We start from the raw sequence: 13,731 nt of genomic DNA, 5'->3' as shown, positions 1-13,731 counted from the left end.
ATAATGATGATACTAACTTTGATCACTTGGTTAAAGTTGAATCTGTCAGATTTTTCCACTGTAAAGTTACAAATACATTGATTGATTTTTTACTACTGAGCAAAATATGTATTCCTGTAAAAAGTCTAACATGGTGGTAATATAATTATTGTCTTTTATATACATTGCTGTGTTTGACATATTAATATTATTTTAAGATATTTAATTCATGTTAATAACAAAGCTTGGCTGGTAATTTCTTTTTTCTCAAGTTTTGCATTAAGATTTTGCTGGCCTCAAAGATTAGTTGGAATTTGTTCTTTCTTATTTTTGAAAAAAGTTTTATAGACAGGATTCTGACTTCATTTTCTGTAAATTTCCAGTGTTGGGAGCAAGAAAGTGTTCATAATATTTATTGATTATCTTTTAATGTTTTGTAGGATCTATTATAATGTCCCTCCTTTCATTCCTAATATTGATATTTTGTTCCTTTCACTCTTTTTTTTTTTTTTCGGTTAGTCTTACTAAGTATTTACCAATTTGTGGCTTTAAAAAAACTAGCTTTGGTTTTGCTGATTTTATCTGTTAAGTGTTTTCTATTTCATTAAATTCTGTTCTTTATTATTCCCCTCACTCTACTTTATTTAGGTTTAAATTGCTGCTCTTTTGCTAACTTCTTCAGATGGATACATATACATTATTGATTTTCAGGCTTTTTCTTAACGTATGTACTTTGAAGGCTAAATTTTTTCTGTGAAGATGTCTTTAGTCTTATACCACAAATTTTATATATTCTTTCTTCATTATATTTTAACTCAAAATATATTCTAATATATTATTGATAATTCTTATTTTACTTATGTTATTTAATTTTCAAACTTTAGTAGATTTTCTAGTTATGCTTTTATTTACTGATTTCAAACTCAAATCTACTGTAGTCAGAAAACACACTTTGTATTATTTCAATTATTTGAAATATGTTGAGACTTGCTTTCTGTATATGTAGTCCAGCATATGAAAATTTGGGGAAATATTCCAAGTCCACTCATGTATATTGTTTACTCAGATGTAGTGCTCTATATTGTCAATTAGGACTAAGTCAAGCTTTTTTTTCAAGCATTCTGTACTTTTACTGCTTTTTTTTCTGCTTTATCTGTAACTTTCTGGAAATTATGCCTTAAAAATCTTTCACTATGGTCATGGATTTATGTATCTGTTAAATGTTTCAGTGTTTGCTTTGTAAACTATGTAATTAGGTATGTACAAATTTAAAATTATTATATACTCTTGGTGGATTGACCCTTTTATCATTATGAAATGACCCTCTTTACCTCCAGTAATGCTTCCTGTCTTAAAATCTATTATATCTAATATTGACATAGTAATATAAAGTTTATGTTAGTTGCTGTTTAAATGTTACATTGTTTTTTCTTTTACTTAACTTTCCAATATTCTATGTCTTTATATTTAAGTTTTATCTCTGGTAAGCAGCATGTAACTGCCAGTAATTGTCTATTCTGGTAATTTTTGACTCTTAACTGGAGCATTTAATAACCTTATTACTAATTTAATTAAATATTGATACATTTAGGTTTAAATATATTATCTTAATATTTTATTTTACTTCTCTCACTTCTTTTAGCTTTCCTTTTTCTCTCCCTTTCTAACTTTTGGGTTCATCAAGTATTTTTCATTATATTTCCTACTTCTGTGTTATTCTTGTCATGTATTTTGATTAAATACCACAGTATATTATTATTATTTTGTTTTTTTTTTGTTTTTGTTTTCTTTTTTTTTGGTACGTGGGCCTCTCACTGTTGTGGCCTCTCCCGTTGTGGAGCACAGGCTCTGGATGCACAGGCTCAGCAGCCATGGCTCACGGGCCCAGCCACTCCACGGCACGTGGGGTCTTCCCGGACCGGGGCATGAACCCGTGTCTCCTGCATTGGCAGGCGGACTCTCAACCACTGCACCACCAGGGAAGCCTATTATTGATTTTTATAGTCACTATTTATTTGAATGTATTCACATCTTCACCACTTACATTGTTAGTCTTCCCCTCTCCACTTCCATTCTTCCCTATGAGGTGGCGTTTCTTCTGTTTCAGCAAATATTTTAGTATTCCTTCTAGGGGGTTTTACTGGCATCAAACATAATATTTTCTGTCTTGCTTTTTGCCCTCATTTTTTATAGGTATTTCCACTAAGACGAGACTTCTAATATAGCAATCTGTTTTTTAGCATTTAAAATTTTCATACAGGTCTCTTCTGGCTTCTATTTTTTTGCTTAAGAAGTAAGTTAAGAATTATAGAATTGTTACTTTTAAAGTAATATGTCATTTTTTCTCTGTTTCTATGATTTTTCCCTTTGCCATTACTTTTTATAAATTTTACTATAATGTGCCTGAGTGTAGTTTTATTTGTCTTCATCCTGTTGTTGTCTTCTAGTGTTTCTTGAATCTGTGGCTTAATATCTTTCATCAGTTTTGGATAATTTGGGGCCTTTATTCTGGTTTTTCTTTAGTCTTAAAAGTCTGTGCATCACATATATAAATTCTCTATGTATTAGATGCCTCTTATTCTCTTTTCTATATTCTCAATCCTTTTGAATACTTTTTACTGATTTATCTATCAGAATCACTAATATTCTTTCTTGTGCTTCTTTGGTAGCCAGTTAGTGAGGAAGTTGATCACCTTAATGTAATCAGGGACTAAGCTACTTGTAACTGGTTTTAGGCTTGGTCTTCTAGTTTGCTATTATCCCTAATATATACTCCTTCAGGAGGCTTAGCTAAATACCTAGAAGATTTGATGTAGTCAAATCTTGCTAGACTTTGAACTCCATTTTTAATCTCCAAACAGCACTGTAATTCTCTGCCTTTTTGCACTCTTTGCATCTGTCTGCTTTTAGCTTCTGAGTCTTTCCACCCACACTGCATATGCACTAACAAATGACTCGAAGGGAAAAGCTGCCAAGAATAACACACTTAACTAGTTTTTCTCCTCTCTGGAACCCAGGGTCTCCAAGTTTTTGTTGCCTTGATTGCTTTCTGGTGTGTTCCAACAATTTAAAAATCATATCCAGCTTTTATTTTTGCTCTCAGTGGGAGGGTGGTCTGCTACAAACTAGTTCTTCCTAGCTGGAGTATGAAATTCTAGATATTTTTATAAATCTATGTTAATGATGACTCCTTCATGAAACTTTTTTCTTATCATCTCATCAGAAATAATTTCCTCCTCCACTAAATTCCTGTGAATATAGTTATTAGTAGGATAGAACCTGGAGCCATTTGAATCAACCTTCACCATGACTTTGGACAAGTTATCCAACTTTCTTTTCTCTTAGTTTTCTCATTTATAAGATTCAGATAAAATGTGTACTTATATCAGAGTGTTGTTACAAAGATTAAATACGATGGTATATGTAAAACACACAGTAAGCATTACATAAGTGTTAGATATTGTTAATAACATTATTAGTAATATGATAACACTTTTCACTAAGTACTTTGTTATTTGAGCATATATATACCTGAATAGATTGTACATTTTCTGGTAGGAAATGTCTTCTTCATCTTTGTTTATTTCCCAGGCTTGAGATATGCCCCCATAGAATGTCTTTTCATTGCTTTAATGAATGAATATAAAATTAAATGTAGACACCTAGATTGGTTAATTCAATGAAACAAAATGGTAATTTGCTTTGAAAAACCTATGGCAAGGGGAGGAAGTTTAGTTATTGAAAATGAGAATTGGATTTGTAGATTTCTCATATCCATTTTAATACTATTTATCTTCTTAAAGGCAGAAATTGGGTTTTTGCCATGTCTTTATTCTAGCACTTAGCTCAGTTCTTGGTTAATGACAGACACTCAATTAGTGTTTGCACAGAGACTGAAGAAAGGATCATTCTGTCTTATTTATTACTACTGTCTTATTTATTACTACTGATTATCTAAAGTTGTCTTACTGAAAGTACTTGTTTATTTAGATTTCAACTTATCAGATCTTCTCCAAAATTAAAAAAACAAGTTCCAATTTTTCTTTGAAGAGTCAATTTCATTTCTCCTTTAGTGAGCTGTATTCCACTGACTATTTTAAATGCTATTTGTAAATAATTTGTATCAGGCAGGTGTGCTTCTATTATGCTGAACTCTTATCATGCAAGTGTGACCCAGATGTCCATAGACCAAATAATTTAAACATCTTCTCACATGCTACAGAATACAATGACAGACTTTTCATATTTTTCTTTTAAGCCAAGATTGTCCTTTTAAACTTTTGATCCTCATCTTTATTTTTCACAACATTAGCCAAAGTCTTATGGATCTTATTTTCTATATGTTGCCTCCCCAGATGTCCTTTGATGACGAAAAGAAAATGTTCAAAGATTTGATCTGGACAACAGAGGACCACACGGCTGTGCAGCTACTTTTTTCCTCTGCCTTGACCTTACCCTGAAGGAAGCACACATTTAGGCTCAAACTCTTGAAATTGACTGAAGTGTCTCTTAGTATATGCTTTGGTCATAGAAAAAAATCATTTAAATTCCATTCCAGGTACAGCCTCCCTTTACTTTATAAAGTGGGTAGTACCATTGGGAAGGGAAAGGGGATCATGAGTACTTGAAGTGTATCACAAATGAGAAGTTTGTAACAAACCCTGTCCATGAGGCTGAGGTTTGTATTACATCACTTCTTGAAAGCAATCAGCAAAAAGAAGTACACACCATACAACTGCACCAAAGGAGAAAAATCCAGTACCTGCCTCATTATCACCCTGGGAAACGCCAGCACCAGTGATCTTTCTTTAACCTCTTGATCACCTTTTGACACTTTTCCTATAAGTCACATAAGCTTTGTGGCTCACACAACAGAAAAATCACTTTTTTAGTCAATTATAATTGATTTTTGTTTTCTTTCTCACAGGTTTTTGAAATGAGGAAAATACATGAGAAAAATATTTCCTAGATGAAGAGCAAAAGGAAATATCTGCCATAAAATAACTCACTGCTAAGGTTACTATTTTACTAGACAAGAGAATCAGCAATCTTTGAGTAAGTTTTCATAATAACAATGTTAAGTATTCATTTATCTATTTGACCAAAATTAATTAAAATATGCTATGTGCCAGATACTGCAAAATGGCAAGTGAATTTATATTTGTTATGATGCTGATTTGATCCAAGTTTGCTATAGTCAGCATACAAACTGTAAAACAATGCTATGGGGTGAGATTATATAAACCCTATACTATAGTTTTATAGGGCAATAAAACAAAACCACTCCCAATTATTTCTCACTGCAACTGCTTTTACCATACTACACACCAAATCATAGAGTCTTCTGGTGAATAAATGATGTGCAATCCACTGTCCTTATTTTCATTGGAAACATAGTATCCATTCAGTGATTCTTTTATTCAACAAACATTCTGATTCTATTGTATGCAAGGACAATCTATATGAATACATCCTCCACTTCAGCATATTCTATTCAATACATTTTTGAGGTTATTGGGTCTAAGACAGGGATCAATACATTTATCTATAAAAGACCAGGCAGTAAATATCTTAGGCACTGTAGATCACATAGCTCTCTCTTGCAGATGCTGCTGCTACTGTTTTTTCTTCTTCTTCTTCCCTTCCTCTGCCCCTGTCTCTTCCTTCTCCTCTTCAGCCTTTTAAACATTTAAAAATCAGTTTTAGTTCACGGGCTGTACAAAAACAGGCCTAGGTGGGATTTGGCCAGCAGACCATAGTTTGCCAGCCCTTGGTCTAAGGGAATGTCTTTATCAAGATATAGGTTGTGTTTAACACTCACTCTCATCCTCTTTAGGGTCCCTCTGTCACCATAAGGGGAATATTGACCTTCATGTAGCTCTTCCCATCATTCAGTTTCTGCTTCAATCTCCAGAGGGTAACTGATTAAACTAGGGAACACACATTTATATTTAGGAACCGTTTTTTCAGTGAAACATAATCTTCATGGTTGTAACTCCACCCAAACTGAAGACCCCTTCAATTTTGTGATGCAGAGCAGTTTTTCTCTCCTGATTTAAAATCTCTTTAATGAAATCTAGGGTTTTGATTTTCTTCTCAGATATAGCAATCTTGCTCAGGCGATCTTTCATATAAAAGAAACAGTGTGTTTTAAAATATAATTCTTCAGGAACAAAAGCATTGCTATTTTAAAATGTTAATGCCTAACCTCTAGAATCTCTCCTCTAGGATTCCAAAATAGTCTTGAATCCAGGCTTAGAAAATGTAAATAGTAACACACACACACATGCACATGGATTTAGAAAACACACACTGACACAGAGATCAACACATGTTGTGACAATGAAGAAGTAGATTGAATTTTGTATTACCATTCTTGGAATCAATATCACTTGTTTAGTGTTATATCTAATATGTGTGTATATGAGTATGCTGTATTATATTAGAATTAGGAATACTAACTGCCTATATTGGTGAGGACACATAGTTATATAATAGACACCCCAAATAGTGATGGTTTTAACAAGATAGGCATTTATCCCTCTCTCACTTAAATGTCCCATTGTAATTAGTCTATGGCTTGTACGGCAGCTCCATTGTCATCTGGGACCCAGGCAATACCTGTTCTTCTGCTTTTTTATCCTCAGAATGCGTCCCTCAACCTCATGGTCCAAGATATGGCTTCAGCTCACAAAGGGCAGGGGAAGGGTCATATCCCTTTCATAAAAAAGAAATTCCAGAAGCAACACATCAACTTAGCCAGAACTTAGTCTCAAGGTTACAGCAGGGTTGAGAAATACAGTTTTGTAAGAGACATGAAAACATGTGTTCAAGAGGAGAACAGATATTGAGAAGAAAACAACCGTGTTTCCCTATGGTGATCAGAATGTTTTGAGATCGGTTAGAGACATTTAAAACTAATGGAATTATCTATAAAGGAGAAAGCCATAGAGGTACTTCTGACACAATAAGTAGAACAAATAGACAGCCCATTTAAAGCTACTTGCAAATATTCAGTTAAGGCTTAAGAACCTTAATTAGAAGACACTAAATGATAAAATCAATATAATACATTTTTACATTAGCACTAATTGTGATATTTCTAACTAACATTATGAACAAGAGGGGACATTTGAACTTTGGAGTACCCCTTATCCAACTTCTTTTTGTCTGGTTAGCTGCATCCCCAGTTTCCTTTGGAAAACTCACCTCTACTCCACTGTGTACAGTCTTGGCGGAACTACCAATAGATGCTCTACTCAATTGATGGGTGTGAGAACTAAGTTAAGCCAATGAAGTTCTCTTCAGATACATTGAAACCAAATCAAAATGACACCAAGTTGGGAGGAAAGGTTGCGGTGGTTCATCCTGTGGCCTTCTGATGAGCTGTCAAACACATAACATCGCCAATTCCCATTCCATTTGGATCATACATTTATATACACATTTCTTTATTTCACTGAAACAGCCCAAATTATTCCAATGAATTCTCTTTTCATTTGTGTTAGGAAGTTTGTGTCAGGAAGGATTATATCTTACTACTTACAAACAAAGCAAAAATCTGGCTATTTCTGAATAATAAATTGTGTATTGGATGTGAGCATAAAATATATATATAAACACACACACATACACACTAATAGGACTCTTGAAAAAAAGAACAGAATTTACTGTATTGCCTTCTGTTTTATGTGTACTTAGTCTGTTTTGTTTTTCTGCATGTATATGCTGAAGGATGAAATATCCTACTCTAATTATATGAGAAACAATTGGAAGAAGTGTTGATAACCAGGAGAGAAAGCACATGATTTGGTAGATGAGGAAAGGTAAGATGAAGCATTTTTAGGCCAGATGGACTATCTATCCAGCAGCTGAATGATCTTAAGAAAGTGATTTTTCTGGGTTATACAGAAGTCTAATATTTTTAAAGCTCTTATTCCTAAGGATAAAATCATGCAATACAAATGAAAACACAATGTGTGTATTAAATACCTCTGGTTATATGAATACTGAGGGCTTTTTTATGTATGTGTGTGTCTTTATTATTGCTCTTGCATTGTTGTTTCAAAAAATGAATTTCTAACAGAGCCCTTCTAAAAGGTACTTTAGGCTTAATGGCTACAGCAATTCTAAGAGTGTTCATAGGTTCAAACTGATTCAATTATTTTCATCTAGATAAAAGGAACAAACATTTTTGAGGGTCTACTATGTTGGTTCTTAACCCCATTTGAATATTAGATTCACCAGGGAGCTCTTTAAAATACAGATTTCCGGAACATTTAAGTCCTCTTCCCCATCCTGTGATTTTGATACATCTAGTAAGTGCTAAGGATTGTGCCATATACGTTATACATAAGATTGTACAGAGTAGTGGAGCAATTAAAAGGCCAGGCTCTGGGCCCAGATTTCATTCAGATCCTGCTTGAGCACAAATTAGCTAGATAATTTTGGGTAATTTACTTGACTTCATTGTGTTCTGTGTTCCTCTGCTATAAAATGAGGACAGTGTTAGCGTTTGCTTCATTCCGTTGTAACTTCTATGTGGTTAGCATTCATTACTGTGGATTACATAATAACTGATTTTAAATCCTTATAAAAACTTATTGAAATTACTATTACTTTCATTTTACATTTAGGGAAACTGAGGCTTAGAGATGAAAAATGACTTTCCTAAAGTTGCCTAGTTTCCACTAAGCTAAGATAAGTTACATTAGCAATGATAGAGAATATATGATATAAAATTACTGGGGTGAGTTTTGGTCATGGTGACTTTGGAATGGTTACGGAGTGGCTAGGTAGAGAAACCTAGTAATAAGTCAATTGTGTCATGTGGCTCTGGGTCTCAGCAGAGTGGTCATGGCACAAGAATATTCATTTGGGGTCTTTGACATGTAAATCATGATTGAATACATGAGTGGGAGTGAGCTCATTCAGGAATCATATACAGAGGACAGCAGAAGGCTGAGGACACAGCTCTTGAGAATGCCAACATTTTACAGAACAAAACGTCAAAGTTGAGATTAAAAGAAGACTAAGAAGCCAGAAACAATAGCAACCTCTGAGAAAGTGTTAACATAGAAATTTAGAGAGAGAGAAGTTTCAGTAGGGAATGTTGCTTAAAAGTGTTAAATAAACCTGAGAGTTCAAGGAAAAAGGTGTCACATGGTTTGGGAAAAGTAAAGGTTATCTAGGACCTTAGGCAGAACAGTTTCATTAGACTAAATAAGTGGGCATAGCAGGTATGTACACCCCTTCAAGAAGTTTGGTGCTAAAGGGAAAGAAAGAAGATTATAGATAGGGGAAGATACAGATAGGGGTTAAAAAAAATAATGGGAAATGAAGGTAATGGATTTGTGGCTAAGTGACAATTTTCTCTGACTACTTCTTTTGAACTGAACCACTTCTGAATGAGTATACCATATGTGTGTGTGTGTGCACGCATGCACATAAATCGAAATTGTAAATATTTTGAAGACTTTGGTCAATGAGCTTATAAAATGTAATCACCTTGGGTCATAAAATGAAGCTACAAGTCAACACTGAGTAGGAAGATTCTTAAGGTGTGACAAATGTTAACAAGTAAAAAGAAGGAAACTTATAGTTTAGTTTAGTTTAAACTTAATTGTATGTAGGAGAAAATTGAAGTTCTTATTTTTATTTAATTCCCAATAGTCTAGGATCCAACAAATTTTGGCAAGACATTACTATCATCCTACAATGCTTTCAAGTTCATTTTCTTCATTACCGTGTTATTGGAGATTATTTTAAAATTCAATAATTTTATATAACTATGTCAAACACTCAAATTTCTAGAGAATTAATGACTCTTTTTCTAAAATGAATGTATGGAGGTGAAAGCAAAAGGAATTTGTATTTGAAGAAAAATTGTGAAGTTTTACAGATCATGTACCATACTTCAAAGAGACATGAAGATTCAAGCTTCCTTACTCTTATAGTATCAAAGTATCACATGTAAACAATATATTTTACATTTTTCCCTTTTTATTTTAAAAGTATATCTCTATGAGATATGCCTTAGCGGAAATACAACTCAACATAGAGTTACATTCTTTTTTATGATGTATTAGAATCATTCTATTTCCTTTCAGTTCTGTGAACAACAACCTTAATCCAAAGGTGGTGATGCTAGATTTGCTGTTGATTTTGAGCTATTTCTTAAAGGGAAAGTTTTAACAGTGAGTCAATTATATTGCTTCGCTCAATGACCTGTAGTGAAAAACATCACCCAAAGACAGAGTAATGAAAATAATATGGGTGTCAGTCCTATTACTAAATGCCACGAGACAGTGGAGTGGGGAGGCCTCTGGAACAACTTCACAGAGTAGATACCGATCGCCTCTCCAGATTACACTGACGAAGTTGCAAATAAGAAAAGAAAGCCATCTACCAAAATGGATACAACTGCATTTTAAAGAATATGTGTGTAAAAGAAAACATTTTATGTAGGAATATTTGAATGATTAGATCAAACAAATATTTGGCAGTGGTCTCCTACTCAAGGACAAATGTTGTGACTCAGTACTTGGCAAAAGAAATGTAAAACGGAGTGTTTGGCATTTTTTGTTGAGTTGTGTGATTAGTTTGTATATCCTCTGAGAGCAGGAACTTACACATTCTTGTATTCCCTGCTCAGAAAGTCCCTTGCCAATATTCCATGCTAAATACATGTTTGCTATTTAGGAAAATGTGGGCATTATAAGCATACAGATGGGAGTGTCTATCCTGACCTCACTAAATACTAGACATATGGGTCTTTGCAAGTTCCTTAAATGTTCTGAGGTTGATCTGCTTCATTTCTGAATAACAATATATAAGTTGGGGGCTTCCCTGGTGATGCAGTTGTTAAGAATCCGCCTGCCAATGCAGGGGACACAGGTTCAAGCCCTGGTCTGGGAAGATCCCACATGCCATGGAGCAACTAAGCCAGTGTGCCACAATTACTGAGCCTGTGCTCTAGAGCCTGCAAGCCACAACTACTGAAGCCCGTGAGCCTAGAGTCCGTGCTTCACAACAAGAGAAGCCCCCACAATGAGAAGCCCGCAAACCACAAAGAAGAGTAAGCCCCGCTCACCACAACTAGAGAAAGCCCACACGCAGCAGCGAAGACCCAATGCAGCCAAAAATTAATTAATTAATTAATTTTAAATAAAAACAGTATATAGGTTGAAGGTTTGTTGTGAGGAGTAAATAATGCAACAATTGTGAAATAATGCTATCTCTTAACATAATATTTAAGACTGATGACGTTGAATAAACATTAGTTCTATCATTTTCTTCCCTTTGTGATTTGTTTTTATACTCAATTTTTGATTTCCTGTGAAAACTCAGTGACTTGCATTAATGTTCCTGATTCTGACCCAGGGCAGTCCCCCATTACTGATTCTTGCTTTCTGAGTCCAGGCCTCACAAACGTCACGAACAGCCATGATTCATGCCCCCGGGCCCACCCCAGATTCCTCATTTCCAGGACACTTCACTGCAGGAGCTCTTCCACCACTCCATCTATCCTGACTTGCTCCAAGCTCCTGCCAGTCTTTACCCAACCCTCTGCATACTGACACTAATGCCAGGCCCTGGCCTTAACTTCCCACTTCTCACATTGCTTAGTGCCTTCTTGGCCCGCTCTGTGAATGTCTTCCTTTACCATTAACTCCATTCCACATCCATAACCTTCCTTAAAGTGCAATTCAAATATTACCTCTTCCAGAAAGACTACTCTAATCTTAGAAACAAAGAACAAATTAACCCTAAACTGTCATCTGGGAGGTGACCCATTCCCCTCAGGTTTTAGATGTGTCATTTTTACCAGTCAGGGAGGACCTCTGTGGACTTTGATGCTTGGAAGATTAGGGATTAGATCCAGGGTCAGCAATCCTGTGTAACCCTGGGCTAGTTATTTCACTTCCTTGGGGCTTAATTGCCTTATAACTAAAATGGAGAGAACACTTGCCATACAGGGTCTCCCTGAGGATTAAATGAGATGATACAGATAAAACATTTAGCAGAGCTCCTGAGATAAAATAAGTCCTTAGTCAATGGTTATTGCTGTTAATGGGTTTTTATGTGGATGTGTGTGTGTGTGTGTGTGTGTGTTTTATTACTTCTCACATTACCTTGCATTTGTCCATATGTTTAATCAATGTTGAATTGTCATAATTTCTCAAAGAATGAAACTTTATATGTCTTTTGTAAATTCAACTCTTGTCTTTCCTGATTAAATACCTAATATGTTGTTGCTATGCATATGTTAAGGCTGAATAATTTCATAATGGATAGATGAATGACCCAGTTTACATCTACAAATGAAATTACTATTTTTATTGTCATGTCTAAGTATTATCAATCAGAGCTCATAAAATATACAACCCCTAAAACTGAGCAGCTGAATCTTGAGACAATGTGAAGATGGCCTTTGAAAGTAAGATTTATTTATATCTGAATATTATTTTATTTTGATACTGTCTATATTTATTTAACTAATACTTTATTTGTTGATATTTTACAACACTCTGTAAAATTTTTTAACAACCAAATTTTTTTTAAATGTATGAGTAAGATAAGACATATATATGTATATAGTATAATATATGTATACAAACATATACATATATATTTACAGCAGTAATATTTAAAATAACTTATTTGGACTTTTTATTTTTTCATTTGAATCCAGCTTCATCCAAACACCTGCTAAAAATGCAAAAGGACATTGCCACATACACGCATCATGGAGATAAATAGAAAAATGAAAGGAACAGTAGTTTCCCCCATATACTCCACCAATCCCATCTGTTATATAAGAGACATTCAGAGAAATGGGCCTTAAAATCCAGATACTGATGTTTTAGTAGGAAAAGTCATACAGTTCCTGACACAGAAAGTAGAGCTAGTGAGATTTCTACATAATATGTATCTATATAGTATATGTATCTTAGCTTTTGTGTATCACCCATTGCTCTTGGGTGAGTTGTTAGTAAATGACTATATGCCTCACCTATTTTTACTAGATCAATATCTCCTATTTCACACTTAGAGCTCCTAGAGGTAACAGCATGGAACCTATATGACAGGTAAAAATGGAATTCCATTTTTATTGTTGTAAAAAGGAAAAGAGGGAGAAGGAAATACTAAAGGGATTAATACATACTGTAATTGTTTATTAAGTGAATCAAAATGACAAATATTGTATGCTAAGTATTAAGCAGCAAATAACAAGTGACCATGAGCATATTTCTCACTAAACTTTAGATTTACAGGACTTCCAGCTCATATAATTAGACTCCATTTGTGGGAAATAGCCTGTCCTTGCAATTCAATGTTTATGATGTTAGATAAATGTTTAGAAGGATCTTCACCCCAAAGACGTGATGAAGATGACCTGTTCAAAATGAGAAAACTAGTTATTCCTGAGCATCCACAAGAGTTAATGCATAGACTCAAATTTCTCCACCCAGCACTGCCCTCTTTTATGCCTCTTCTATAACACATCTCCCCGCCAACCCATCCATTTCTCCCCTCTTTTCTTATATGTTCCAGGAGCTTCTGAGTTAAAAGCCCTACCTATAATTATTTTCGTCTTATCACTTGCCTCATCAAAGGGAAGCTATCTGTAGTCTTTGTCTCCTGAAGAGTCTTAGACAGCAGATCTGGTCGCTTGACTATGATTATGCATTTGTTGGAGTACCCTACTGTCCCAAACAGTGGCTCTGTCTAAGGAAAAGTAACACTAAT

This window comes from Mesoplodon bidens (assembly GCF_964165515.1).
Source record: "Mesoplodon bidens genome assembly, chromosome: 2".
In the NCBI taxonomy this organism is placed as follows: Eukaryota; Metazoa; Chordata; class Mammalia; order Artiodactyla; family Ziphiidae; genus Mesoplodon; species Mesoplodon bidens.
The sequence above is the reverse complement of the archived record's forward strand: the minus strand, read 5'-3'. Positions refer to the sequence as shown.